This window comes from Hoplias malabaricus, chromosome X2, assembly GCF_029633855.1.
Source record: "Hoplias malabaricus isolate fHopMal1 chromosome X2, fHopMal1.hap1, whole genome shotgun sequence".
In the NCBI taxonomy this organism is placed as follows: Eukaryota; Metazoa; Chordata; class Actinopteri; order Characiformes; family Erythrinidae; genus Hoplias; species Hoplias malabaricus.
The window spans coordinates 29,894,166-29,909,513 of NC_089819.1; the positions used below are offsets into that span (position 1 = coordinate 29,894,166).

The 15,348-nt window shown below is 39.3% G+C and overlaps 1 protein-coding gene and 1 long non-coding RNA gene across 3 annotated transcripts in view; one reads left to right on the forward strand and one right to left on the reverse strand.

Moving 5' to 3' along the window:
• The window catches only part of LOC136677481 (uncharacterized), a 219,927-nt gene that overhangs the window by 60,801 nt on the left and 143,778 nt on the right, over positions 1–15,348 (forward strand). The gene's annotated exons all lie outside the window — the stretch shown is intronic.
• LOC136676187 (uncharacterized) lies at positions 4,394–6,059 on the reverse strand. Its single transcript, XR_010796252.1, has 4 exons — positions 5,918–6,059; positions 5,545–5,700; positions 5,323–5,389; positions 4,394–5,149 (listed from the first exon to the last, which is right to left on the reverse strand). It is a non-coding gene; the product is annotated as an uncharacterized lncRNA (long non-coding RNA).

Sequence of the window (15,348 nt, forward strand, 5' to 3'; positions counted from 1 at the left end):
GCTGTTCTGGCATCTCTTTGGAAGTGTAGCGTGAGATGGATTAGTAGCGGATGACAGACACAGTATAGAGCACAGAAGTCACTCTGGAGTTGCACTCTGGTTTCTCACCCTAATGTTCAGGAGCCCCAAACAGCAGATATGATGTGGAGTGGCTTGTGCTCGAGTCTGTTATCAGTGGACAGAAGACACTCTCTGCTGGCAGTGTTTGGTTGTGGACTATTCTCTGTCCAGCAGTGATGCTGAGGGATTTAAAATGCCAACACCTGAGTCATACCTGCTGTATGGAGGTATGGGTGTCCAGACCATTGAAGAGCAGGGTGAAAGCGAGCAGTCTTTGCAGAGCAGGAGCGTAGCATATGACAGTTCCTGATACAGGAGCCACACTTTAATATAGATTTTGTAGTGCTTTAAAATGTGATCCTTGGTGCTCTGGATTGTAAGAAGAAGGGGTAGTAGATGAGTGGGTAAATTTCTGTTCTGCAGGCAGGTGAACATGGGGCTTGGGTTACAGAGACAGCACAGAGCACAGAACTGACTCTGGATTTCACCCTGGATTCTGACCCAATGTTCAGGACATCCACAAAGTATATTTAATATGGGTGGTAGATAATTCTCAGCACTGCAGTGACACTGACATTGTGGTGATAGGTCAGTGTGTGTAGTGCTCTTATGAGTGGATAAGACACAGCAGTGCTGCTAGACATTTTAACACCTGTGTCAACTCACTGTCCACACTGAGATACATATATGTTATTGGTCAAACTTATAGACATAAATTCAGACACAGTTGCTCATACATTCTCAGCATTGTAGTGACACTGACATTGTGATGCTATGTCAGTGTTTATTGTGCTCTCATGAGTCGATCAGACAGAACAGTGCTGCTGGATAATTTTAAAACCTGTTTCCACTCACTGCCTACACAGTTACACACACATACTCTGTTGGTCCACATTATAGATAAAAAAGGCAGAGACAGTAGGTCATACATTTGCAGCATATCTGCTGTGTGTGTGTCCTGACCATTGAAGAACATGTGAAAGGGAGCAATTAAAGTATGCAGAGCAAGAGGTGCACCCCTTTCTGTAAAAGTGCTCCTTCGGACAGTGGAGAATGAAAATTAGGTGACAGTTTGTGTGTGAGAAGGAGAGGGAGGGGCTGAGGGGGGAATCTGCATAGCGAGTCTGCATGTGTGGGTATAAATGAGATATAACGGACATATATTTGATCAAGAACTAGTCCTTGGATCAAAACCCAATATAGACATATGTGGTATCATGAGAATCATAAGAACCTGAACTTTAGTAATTATCAAAAAAATGCTTAAATAGAGATGTGCAGCTTGCCGTTGAAACATCACATAAAAAACAGCTGTAACTCAAAAATGCTTTAGGCATATGTTATGAAAATGCACAAGGTCCTTTTCCATGATGTTCAGAATATATCTATCTCATTGTGCTGGTACTGCATCTCTAGGTGGCGGTGTAATCAATTAATAACCTGTGCAACCAGTTGCTGTCTAATTGTAGCGCCCCATTTCTGTGCAATGTGGTCACATTTGGCACACTACTTCAGAGTAATGACGTACATATGTGTACCAAGTTGTGTTTGATTTGGGTGAAGTTTGTTGTAGTTATAGCTCAAAGAGTGCATTGAGGCCCACCCATGCATATTTGTTAAATAACTGCCACAACAGCGTGTCAAAAGTTCTAGATTTTTTTGATAATTATTTACCTACAGTCTATACAGACTTCAAAAATACCAGTTGTTTATTGACAAGACAAATTTCCAGGGAGGAGTGCGAAAAGCTCCATTTTTACATACCTGACTATTGTGGATAAAGTATGCATTTTTTGACAATAGTTGTAATTACAAAGTTGTAAGGCAATTTGCAGAGTATGAAATAAAGCAGACTGCTTGTTAATATGTTTATATTTCGCTGAGATATTCCATATTTGCATGTTGAAAAATTTAATTGCACCCCCTAGTGGCTATCGTTATGAAACATTTTATGTCCTCAGGAAGTGGGGTCCATGGACATACCATGCAAGTGTCATGATGATAGGACCTTGTTAAGGTCATGAAACAGCTGCTGAAATTTGATTGGCTGATGGCGGACATGTTTTTTTGAATATGACATCATCGTCATATAATCTGAGTCAGCTCATCACACACTACATGCATACCAAGCGGCATGTCAATGGGACAATCCTGTGAAGCGTAACAAATTTTTTGCTGTTATAGCGCCCCCTAGGCTTGCAGTTGCACAACCAAGTACTCATGTCTTCCAGCCCTTATAGGGATCAAGCATGTGAAGTATTGTAACATTCGGAGAAAACGTTAGTGAGTTATAGCTGTATTTGTCAGATTTTTGGAACGCAAGCTCTACACCTGTATTTGGGCGGAGTCTGGAAGCCAAGCAGTGATGAAATTCCAACTTTTTTTGGATAATTATTAAAGTTCAGATTCTTAGGATTCTGCTGATACCACCAGTTGACCAAACGACAAGTCTGTAGGAAGACTGCCCATCGCGTTTCATCGGAGAAAAAGAAAAAAAAAAAAAAAAAAAAAAAAAGCGGAAAAAACAGAACAAAAACAATAGGGCTCCAGCACTTGCAGTGCTTGGACCCCTAATAATAATAGGAAAAATCCTAACAATTACAATATGGTCCTACACTACGTGTTAGGACCATAATAATACAGACATTTTATATTATTTTTCTGTTGTTTAAATTAAATTGCAATAGCACTGGGATTTTTAATAAAATGTCCCTTAAAGGATTATTCCCCTCCCTGAAAGCAAGCTACTACATAAAGTCAATTACAACAGTATATCACAACAATAGTCATATTAAAATAAAATAATTAAACGCGTATAATAATATAATAGAACATACCAATTGCTAGGTGCAGCCAGTGTCCAAAGCACTGCAGGAGAGTCCACTTTTTAAGTAAGACTGCTTTAACAATGCTCGCTCCGTTGTCAGTAGTGATGCAGACCTGTCAGTCCTTTCTAAGAGCCCACGATGCAAGTGCGTCCTCGAGCGCCAGAGAGATTAATTATGCTGTTTTGCAACAGCATACATCTGTTTTGCAAATTCCACTCCTCGTCGATGGAGTGAGGCTCAGGTACGGCTCGGATGTCCGAATTGACCACATATCAGCGATAGTAGCAAAGTGTCTCAAGTTTTAACTCAGCTTCCAATTTTGCTCGACATTCCTTATAAAGCAGCGGCAGCGCAGTCAGTGAAAAATATTTTCTGCCGGGTAGTTGATACCTTGAGTCAAGTACTTTCACTAGGTTTCATTAACCCTTCTTTCTCTACTATGCTAAGCATTATATCTTTAGCCATGAAATTGGTGACAGCTTTTGATATCTCCTGATGCCTTTTCGATTTTTTTTCGTAAGGGGTAATGGAGGCAAACGTCACCACAATTGACTGTTGTTTTGGAGAAACTCCGCTGCTCAATGGCTGGCTAACGCCATGGTTTATCGGCTGGCTAGCAGCACCTGAACGTATATTTACACTTTCTGTGCACTCGACTGGATGATAATTTTTCAAATGGTGAAACAAATTGGTAGTGTTTCCTGTCTGTGCACTGCACGGTGGCATATTCTGCATTTCCCAGTAAACATTTAGCCGTTGATTCAACGTTGAAATAACGTACTTGACTCTCGTCTAATCAACGTTTTCTTAAGGTTGAAAATGAAAGTTGAAAAGACGTTCAAACACAGACGTTGAAAAGACGACTAAAAAAAGTCACATTAAAGACGTCCTTTTAAATCCGTTATTTCAACATTGAAATCACGTACTAAATGTCATTCAATAAACACTGATTTAAAGTTTAAAAGACTTCCAAACATAAACTTTGAAAAGACGAGTAACAGAGTCGCATCACAAAAGTACTTTCAAAGTACAGTAGGTTCCATTAAGAATTTAATGGTTCAGACTGGGTTTTAATGGTGTCTACATCTAATAGTTTTCATCATGTAACCCATTAGCACTTAATGGTTCCTAATAGTTTATCCATTATTTCTTTTAATAGTTTCCATTATGTAATACTTCTATTAGTATTTAATTGTACCTGTCAGTTCACAATCCTGGTTGGAAAAAACATTACACCCATAGGCAAAAGCAAAATATTTATAAACATATTGGCAAATTTTTGTAATTAGCCCAAAGTATGTGACTCAAACATGGCATACATGGCAATGGCATACATGTATAAGTGTATAAAAATATATATATATATATATATATATATATATATATATATATATGAAAATATAAAAAAGAATAATATTCTGTATTCAATTCCACATGAAACAAAAATTTGCATACTAAGAAAATGAAGTACAGATTTGAACAAAGTACAAAGTATAGAGGGTACAAAAGCTTGTCACTGGGGCTGTACCTCTTTTAGGTACAATACAGTACCTTTCAGTGTTCTTTTATGTAGTCATGTTTTTGTACTAGTTAATGTACTTGGAACCATAAGGGGCTAAAATGTATCATTACCATTAGCTTTATATATACCACCCCAGTGACAAACCATTTTGTACCCTGTGGTGACTAAAGTGTACCAGAATTATTAACACAAATATTCATAATGGGCGGCACGGTGGCGCGGCAGTTAGTGTTGCAGTCACACAGCTACAGGGACCTGGAGGTTGTGGGTTTGATTCCTGCTCCATGTGACTGTCTGTGAGGAGTTGGTGTGTCCTCCCCGTGTCTGTGTGGGTTTCCTCCGGGTGCTCCGGTTACCTCCCACAATCCAAAAACACACGTTGGTAGGTGGATTGGCGACTCAAAATTGTCCGTAGGTGTGAGTGTGTGCATGAATGTGTGTATGTGTCTGTGTTGCCCTGTGAAGGACTGGCGCCCCCCTCCAAGATGTATTCCCGCCTTGCGCCCATTGATTCCAGGTAGACTCCGGACCCCCCGCGACCCTGAATTGGATAAGGGTTACAGATAATGAATTAATAACATTATACATATTATATATAATATTTTCAGAATTATAAGAGATACAATAATACTTATATGATGTTGGTTCACTTGCTACCAGCACTGGGCATTTGGTGACAATGATGTTGATGCATCTGTTGACGTCCTTGCCTAATAAAATTACTGAAACCTTCAGATCTCTGCAAGATTGAAAAGTGGCACATTTTCTAGCTTTTGCTTGAGTGACATATGCAAGGTGTGCTGGAGGATGGACAGTATTGACTCAAAACATGTATGCTTTCATTAATAATCAGATCACAGCTTATAAGTTTTAAAATTATTTACTAATTCTACAATATAATAAAATACATACCCCACAACATTTATATTTCACGGTTAAACCTTTGGGAACATGAACATACTCCAAGTTAGTTGGATACCTGAGTGAGAAAAAAATTGTCAGTCTAACAAAATATTGTATCATATGTAAATGTTTTGGTGCACCTAATAAAATTATATGTATTGATTTTCTAAGTAAAAGTAATAACAGAGTACAATACATCGATATTTTACACATAACTTCAGATAAAAGTACCGTTCATCTGATGATTTTCACATATTTGGAAAAGCACAAATGTGGCCTGCGCAAATGTTATTGTATGATTTTACTTTCCAGCCCAGCACTTTTGATATTTGGTTAACATTCGCGTTGTTAGCAAGTTGGCTTGCATGTAACTGCAACGCAGACCTGCTGAAATAAATGTCAAAAACATTACTGTTAATAATGTAATTACTTTTAATTTTTCTTTTATACAGAATGGGTTAACTATTATCCTCCTCTACTCCTTCACTTGTCTTCACTGAGATGCTAACCTAGCATAGCTGTTGCTTTGCTAGAGCTCTTTAAATACTTATACTTTACCAGAATGAGTGAAACTAAAGTTTTAATAAGATTAAATATCACTTACCTCTGAATGTACGAGCCTCCTCCGCTGTTTTTGGAATGCCTGCTTCCACAAACCGTTGAAAAATCATCCACTGAAACTTATTTTGACGCTGTATTCAAACTCAGAGTAACCGTTATCTGAAGGGGAGGGGCTCTCTCTCTCTCAAACACACACACATTCTTTCTCTCTCTCTGTCTCTCTCTCTCTCTCTCTCTTAACTGATTTAAAACGCATTCCGGACGTCCACTGACAATATTAAATTTGTCCCAAAATAACGCCTTTTGGACGTCCACCGATGTTATCAGTTCGTCCCAATATAACTGACTTGTTTTCAACGCCTTTCGGACGTCCATTGACATTATCAATTGGTCCCGAAAATAATGGACTTGTTTTCAACGCATTTCAGACATCCATTGATGTTATCAATTGTTCCCGAAATAACTGACTTGTTTTCAATTAATTTTGGACGTCCACTGACGTTTAAAATATGTCCTTGACCGACCGACTACTTTTAGACCTTTTTTGAACGTCCAGGGACGTTCCTTGTTTACTGGGTTTGGGCTTAACTGCGCTTGGTCGGACTTAAGATATCCAAACCGCTTCCATATGATGGAAGTGATGTGGCCTTTCTTTGGAACAATTTCATAGAGAGCATATGGCTTACCTTCCTCTTCACTTTTGCTCTCAGGGCTCTCTCTACTGGCCATCTTCTCGTAACCTGGTATTGTTTAAATGCTATCCTCCAAGGGAGCATGCAGTTCAGCGTGCAGCCTGATTATGGCGCTACTTGGATGGGAAATGGAAAATAATGTTTATCGAATTCTATTGCCCAGGCTTATCATCGTCATTGAGGAAAAATGTATCGCGAAACAAATTGAGATTGTTTTATTGCCCAGCACTACAAGAGGGTGGAGCTACAAACCAAGGAGGGGCTAAGGAGGAGACAAGAGAGCAGAACTAAAACAAAATCAAGACGTGCTTCTAAGCACATGACAAACAAGGAAACAATGAAACACAGACAGAGCAGGAAAACATTAGACAGGGCAAGTCATGACAGGAGATTTCTTTTCTTTTTCCTTTTTATTTAATGTCGAAGTGTAGGTTTTAACTTGGTCAGGAAGACTGGGACTGTCTTCTCAGACAGTGAGCATATATCAGTCCACTGGCATAAAAAGGCTGGCACACCACAGACTGTAGACTACTGCTGGTCCACTATCGGACCACTCAGATTACTGTCCTGTGTATAGGACATAACTAATTTTTAATCTCTTCAAACAGATTTTAAATTCATAGAGACTTTTATTCTGGAAAACAAACTAATACAAATATTACCAACAACTACGAGAGATATAATACCCAGCTAGCAAAATTGTATCGGGCTGAATCACGCACACCGGAACAAAAACACTCGGCCCGATGCCAGCACGCGGAGTCTGCATTATCTCGGCTGTGAGGTACGGCCGTAGAGTGGGCCGATAGGTTTGGCCCGAGTCTTGGAAACTCTCGACACTTATGCATGGCACACATCAGTTCCTGCAATCCTCTGCTGTGTTGTCACACTTTGTAAATACCTCACTGCCTTCAAAAATAATGGGAATTTCAGCAGTATCCTCATCTCTGGCAGCCTGGACAACAGAGATCTTCAGGATGTGCAGTGTAGTGAAAGAACGCTCAAGTTTAGTCACCTCAGTTGTACTCCTTGTTGAATTCCAGCTCTATAATTAAACATATAGAGATTATGTACATGTTCTGTTCTCTTCAATATATGTCTTTAAAAATTATTTAACAAAAAACTGCAAACTACTTATACATGCAAATTCATTAACTACAGAACTTTAAATATAAAAGTATGCATGCTACAACTGAGGGTAAAGATCTCATCTAAATAACTTAAATTAACCTCCTATCTGCATTTCTCCCTGCCCACCTGCATTTTTCACTGCCCCACTAGTTTTCTTACTGCTGTCAATCTTTACATAATTACATTAAAAAAAAATAATTAGTTCATGTTCATAGTTAATTTTGAAAAAATTAATTAACTTCACATGCTTTTGTTTAATTTTTCTCTCAGTAAATAGGCTTCTATCATTTTCAATATAACCTCCTTCAACCCATTAATTACTAGCCCAAAATCACTGCTAACAAAGAATTAGTGTATGTGGAATTATATTTAAAACATTACACCAAAAAACAGCACTGAGCTTGAGAATGTATTTTAACCTACTTAGCTAGTACCTTATGTCTTCTTAATATGTTTAAGCAGTTTCATTTCTTATTTTATTTCTTATACTGTGGTATGCAATTCTGTGTGACATAAAAACCCACAAAAATGCTCACATTGTCTTGTAAAATATGCCAACAAACCACATAATTACTCAAATAAAAAAATCTCATGTATGAGGGATTGTCATGTCTTTTAAATGTTTTCTATGTCAGAGGGGGAAAAAAAGCTATACATATGTAACGTATAGCAGTTGATAGAATAACATACATAACATTAACGACGTTAACTACATTTGGGCGATACTAAAATACTTATGTATACAAAAATATAAGGTTCAATTTAAATACTTACGGGATGAAGCTGTTCCAGTATTTAATAAAATGCTCTGATCAGTGTAATGTGCTAACTGCAATGGCAATCGCCTCGCCAGCCAACAGTGCCAACGTGCAGCTAGAATTGGGCCAGATGCAGCGTGCCGCATTCATGCCGAGCCTCAGCTAGCCGACAGTGACAACGTGCAGTCGGACTTGCGCCAGATACAGGGTGCCGCATTCATGCCGAGACGACAGTGCCAACGTGAAGCCCGAACTGGGCCAGGCGCAGTGTGCCGCATTCACGTCGAGATGGCAGCCAGCCGATAGTGCCGCGCCTGAGCCAGAATCGGCCCAGACCTACCTTGCTAGCTGGGTAATGAGTATGCCAGATATAAAATGATTATGCTAAAATTGTTGACACTGTGCTGGATTAAAATTATTTTTTATAATAAAATTATTATCATTAAAATCTTATTTATTAAAAATAACAAAATGAAGGAAAAATGTAAATTGGACTGTGAATGTGGCATTTTGTCTAATATTCTGTTTAATCACAAGTGGTCCGCCCAGAAAACTCTGTGCAGAACAGTAGTGGACCTCCAACTTTGCCCTCAATGGGCCAACAGTGGTCTGCCGTCTCCTCGCTATCAGGGTTGATTAAACATTTACATAACAATGGTTAGTGGATCAGCTTGGTACACTTCTATGTGACAAGTCACCAGGTGTCCTGTGAGTGAAGTTCTGTGTTCATGAATATAGATCGGAGTCCTATTCAATGGTTGTGGCGCGAAAGCCTTCCCCCCTTTCACTTTGATCATCTGATCCTTTTAGGAAAGGTCAGTTTTCTTGCCTTTTAATTTAGGACATCAACTTGAGAGTGGTTTGATTTGGAAACTTAGATACTGACTTCACTACATATGATTCTCATGTAGATATGAACTAAGTTGTTGGGCCACAGCTTTCTAAGATCTTGAATATAAATGTTAGATTAGAAATAGGCCTGTAATTACACCATATGCTAACATTAAGGTTTGGTTTGTTGATCCTTTTAGGAAGGGCAGACAAGGCGTCTGACCAAAAGGTCAGTTTTCTTGGCTTTTAATTTAAGACATGAACTCCAGAGGGGTTTGATTTGGAGATTCGGGTACTGACTTCACTACATATGATTCTCATGTAGATATGAAATAAGTTGTTGGACCACAGCTTTCTAAGATCTTGAATAGAAAAAGCAGATTAAAAATAGGCCTGTAAATAGACAATATGCTAGCATCAAGATTTGGTTTGTTGATCATGGGTTTAATAACTGCTAGTTTAAAAGTTTTACGTACATGGCCCAGGCTAAGTGATGAGTTTACAATAGTTAAGAGGATTGATAATAGCTGGTAGTACTTCTTTGAGTAAATCTGTGGGAATTGCATCAAGTGTGCTAGTTGTAAAGTTTGCAGAGGTTGCAACACTTCCAGCTTGGTTTATCACTATTCCCACTCTAGTTTCCATGCTGTGCGTTTTTAAGGTACGGGTTTTATCATTGTACCATGGGGCGAGCTTTTTCTGTCTTAACCTTTTTCTTTTAAGTGGCACCACATTTTCTAAAGTTAGATCGACAAGTATTTTCTAAGTAGTCAGTTATTACAGCTAGCTCCATTGGGTCAATGGAGTGGGAATTGGGGTTGATAGTTCTGGGAGGGTTTCTATGAATTCTAGGGTGGTAGATGGTTTTATTGAACGCTAGGGACCTGGAGTTTGTGGGTTCGATTCCTGCTCCGGGTGACTGTCTGTGAGGAGTTGGTGTGTTCTCACCGTGTCCGCGTGGGTTTCCTCCGGGAGCTCCGGTTTCCTCCCACGGTCCAAAAACACACGTTGATAGGTGGATTGGTGTCTCCAAAGTGTCCGTAGGTGTGAGTGAATGTGTGTGTGTGTGTCTGTGTTGCCCTCTGAAGGACTGGCACCCCCTCCAGGGTGTATTCCCCGCCTTGCGCCCAATGATTCCAGGTAGGCTCTGGACCCACCCTGAATTGGATAAGCGGTTACAGATGATGAATGAATGAATGTTAAGACCTAGTGTCAAAATTAAATCTAGAGTATGACTAGTATGTAGGCTCTGTTACATTTTGAGTAATACCAACAGAGTCTAGGATTGAATGAAATGCCTTTTTTAGTGGGTCATCGGCCTTCTCAAAATGAAAATTGAAATATCCTCCAATAATAACTTTCTCATTGCACACAGCTAGGTTTGCAGTGAATTCGCTGAATTCTTTTAGAATTTCTGAGTGGGGCCCTGGTGGTCTGTTACATAATAAAAATGTGTTCTTTTTTGTGACCAGATTTTTAATAATGGTGGAAATAACCACAAAAGAAGTGAAGCTGTCACAATGTTTATGACTGATATCTTGGGCATTTTGGTAAATTACACATACTCCACCTCCTTTGAATCCTTGGGTATCTAATCTATGTATATAGGTTAGATTGTTGAAATGGGCTGACTGAGTTTTTCTATTTTTACATTTAAGCTGGGGCAAAGACACAGTCTCAATACTGTTGAACCTAGGTGATGCCTCAAGGCAGTTCGCAGACAGTCAGTATAGTCTGTCTGAGGCCTGGTCCCGGCTCTGGATTGTCAGCAGCTGTTTACACTACTCTGCTGACTAACTAAATGATTATGTGCTATGCTGCAATAAAATAAGGCAGCACCCTCTCACGTGGGGTGGATACCATCCCTACCTAAAAGAAAAGGCTTGCCCTTGAAATGTAACCAATTAACTATAAAAACCCCCTTGATTTTCGGAACACCACTTGAACATCCAGCAATTTAACGCCAAAAGTTTGCTGTAGGCTTCAGGGCCATGCTGCATTGCAATGGGACCAGAGCAAATTACGGCATCGGACTTTGTCTGGGCCAGTTTAATCAACTCTCTATTATTAACCTTAGTTACCTCAGACTGCCGCAGATGAATGAATATCATTGGCCCCTACATGAATGACTATCCTGGAATATCTCCTATTAGCTGACAATCTAAGGTTGCCTCTAATGTCCAGTGCTCTGGCTCCGGGTAAACAGCTACCTATTACTGCTTGTGCCCCTAAAGGAGTAGCTAATTTCATGTGTGGAATGAGTATAACCAGAGCACTTTTAATAGGTTCCTCGGTGAGTGTTTTGTTGAGCCGGGCAAACCTGTTTGAAGCGCAATATCAGAGGAGCATGGTCTCCTGGTGGACTAGCTTTCTGGCCCAGACCTCACCCATTCACCCTGATGTGTGACTCCCTAAGGCACTCGGAGTTGCTAGCAATTGATCTCGCTGTTTATCCTGTAGTGGATATTAATGAACATTATATTATTAATATATAGTAATATTGATTATTAATGAGGAAACTATATTGGGCTTATTCAATTTCAAGGATTGTGGTTATGATTGTTCTTATGTTATTATTATTAATCACTCTTTTGAGAGTAATATTAATAAGATTAATATTTTATAATTTAACTAGTTGTCTCCTTTTTGTGAGTTCTTCAGATTTTCAGAGCGTACACAAATGAATTTACAAACACACACTGTCAATTAAAATAAAAAAGGATGGTTTATTAAATTCTAACAAATCCCTAATTACCACATTATCATTTCAAGAACTTTTAGATTAACGCAGGTGAAATCCATCTATAAAGCTTGAATTCTAAAGTTGTAGTGAACTCTGGAATATATATGTGACTAAATGTAAGCTAACTTTATTGTAAATTAATGGGATTTAATTGATTTTGTTAAATAGACAGTTCAGACACCAACATCTGAAAATTAGACTTTGGCTTACTGTTCGCTGTAACTCAGGCCTCAGTCGGCTAGCGACGCTGACATTTCCGCTGGTCTGTGATGAAAGATGACCTTTGCATTGACTGTAGGCTTGTTCCGGAATGGGCCTCAGGTCTAGTTCAGAGATGGTGCCTTGTGTCCCTTCTCCCTGATGTATATGCTAATCTGTAGCTGTGGTTCTCTTTTTGTGACCACACAAAAAGGTTTCCACACGCTTTAATCCTTGTTGGCCAAATTTTACTTGTGTAGCAATAAACAAAAATACATAACTCACTGCAATTAACTAAGGAGATACTCAGCGAAACTGGATAGTTTAACTTTTAGTCTCTAAATCAGGAAAGGCGTCCCTTTTGCTTTTAGTTAGGATGGAAAGAATATGCAGAGCTTCTTCAGTTGGCATTTAGCATGCTGTTTTCGCCGTTGGTAGGCACTTCTCCGCAGGTCTCAAGAGCGTCTTGTTGGATTGAGGTGTTGGTTGAGGTTGTTGAGAATAAATCAGACAGAGTCATGTGCATGTGAAGAAAGTAAAGATGTTTTATTTTAAAGTAGAGATGAAAAAGTTCACAGAGATGTTTCTTGGTCGCGACTTGGTTACTCTCTCCCACCGTCAGTGGGAGCAGACACATATTATAGAAAATGTTATTAACCTCAATTGTTCCATAAACAATCTCCCCCCACCCTAAGCATCAAGGTTATAAACCAATGATACACAGGCAGAGAAGAGACACACAACTCTGAAAGATTTCACAGTAACCTAAAACAAAGTATAACAGAATCAGAATAAAATATGGAATTAATATGAAATTAATCACTTTCCAACAGTCTCAAAATAAAAGTGTGAGCATCTCAAAAGGCTGTAAACTTGAAAAAGGCTCTCAACAAAAATAACAAAAACCAAAACTCCAAAAGAAACAAACTAAACAAAACCAAAAACAAATAAAAGACCTTCTCCAAACAAACGACTGAGCTTGAGCCTGGGTATCAGCCATTTCTACTTATTTCGCACCCTGCTTTATACTAGATTGGGACTCTCACCTCTGGGCTTCAGCGCCGTCTCTGGTTGGCTCTTGCGCTCAGGGGCATTTCATATCACATTACTCATGCTCATGTGAGTCAGATATCACTATGCGCTTATAATACTTAATTCCTGTTGGGTAAAAGTATATAAGCACCTTAATATCTTTAGATTTGGCAGAGATTAGCAATTATACATGTTGTTATAACATAGGACATATACGTTAACATGAGAGCAATGAATCAGTTTCCCTAGGTACTTATCAGATGAAAACAATGCATATAAAGATATATTTATAGGCACACTTGGATTAACCTATCCATCCATTTTCTGTAATCACTTTTCCATTTCAGGGTCATGGTGGGTCCAGAGCCTACTTGGAATCATTGGGCGCAAGGCAGGAATATACCCTGGAGAGGGTGCCAATCCTTCACAGTGCAACACACACACATTCACTCAAACACTCACACCTACGGACACTTTTGAGTCGCCAATCCACCTATCAACGTGTGTTTTTGGACTGTGGGAGGAAACCGGGGCACCCGGAGGAAACCCACATGGACACGGGGAGAGCACACCAAACTCCTCACAGGACAGTCACCCGGAGCGTGAATTGAACCCACAACCTCCAGGTCCCTGGAGCTGTGTGACTGCTACACTACCTGCTGCAATTTATATTTCTGTAGGTTTATCAACGTAACACACAAGAAATTACATTTTGTGAGTATAAAAGACTTTCAGGATATATAGTTCGCCAAGTTCTCTGTGTGCTTTTGGAGAAGTGTTTTTATTGTCCATTAGGGGCGCTGTTGATCGATGCTTGATCGTTTCTCTGGCAGCCTGAATAAAAAGTCAGGTTTCAGTATCCTTTATGAGACGATTGAACTTGCCAAACAAGTTATCATTTTAATTGTCATTTCAATTCCCATCGTCTGATGTAGGTAATAATTTGATTAATTTTAAATGAAGGACTAATTTCAGCATGTAGTCCCATTGTTCTCTGTGAGTATTTTAGTAAGTGTTTGAGCAAAGGAATTGTAGAAATGGGGAGTTCCTTTGTTTGGGGAGCAGCATGTAACCAGACCTTAACAATGGCCATCTGGCTATTATTCAATGACTTGAGTAAGTCATGTGTGTTGCAAACAGATGTTGGGCCAATTACCAAATATGGTGGATGGAGTCTGTGTGACCTAATCCATTTGTTTTTCTGTGTGTGTGTGTGCGCACGTGTCCCAACAGAAAAGGGTGGGGGGGATTCTTCTGTCTCGGTGAGGGTCTGAGGTGGAGATCAAGGGTCAACTGCAGTTCAGTCTTGATTGAAACCTCTGTTTCCAGATTGACACTACAATCCCTTAATAATAATAAGCCCTGTATGTGCGCTTCTAACTGGTCCACCTTATCCACCAGACAGCTAACTAGCTGGCACTTTGCACAAACACTTGCTAGAGGTGTAAAATGGGGTTAAACTAAACATGCCACACTCTGAACAGACAAAACAGCCAGCAGCAGCCATGGTATTGCAGGAACTTACACCAGAAACGTAATGCAGGAGCAGGTGGCAGTTGAAATGCTTCTGTAGTAAATAATCCTCTGGAGATAATCTTTAGAATCATTCTATGGATGGTTAGTAAGTGGTAGGAACAGAAATGACACAAGAGACAGAAATAACAGAAAACCAGGGCAAGCAAAGTAGCTTCTTCCAAATACCAAACGGGCCGTTTTGTGTCCGTATTATGTGTCCATTTAAAACTTTCTGAGATGCAGAAGAATTGCCGGTGATTTTTAAATATCTCCCTTTGAAAGGCAATCTGAATTTATTAATTTAATCGGGGAACACCAGTCTCTATCTTATGTTACTCCTACACATACAGGTTTAATAGAACAAGATATTTGATATAGGTGACGATTTACCCATCAGACAAAGACATAGATGTAGCATTTTTATTTGTTTTCCAGAGAGAAGCAGAAAATTTTAGATTTTAAAATGTAATATTTGATGTCAAATAGTCTCATAGCACTTCTTTCTCTTACTGGGCATCTCCTTGTTTGCTAGTTAGCCAATTCGATGGTAGTTTCAGGTGAATTTCAGTTTTTT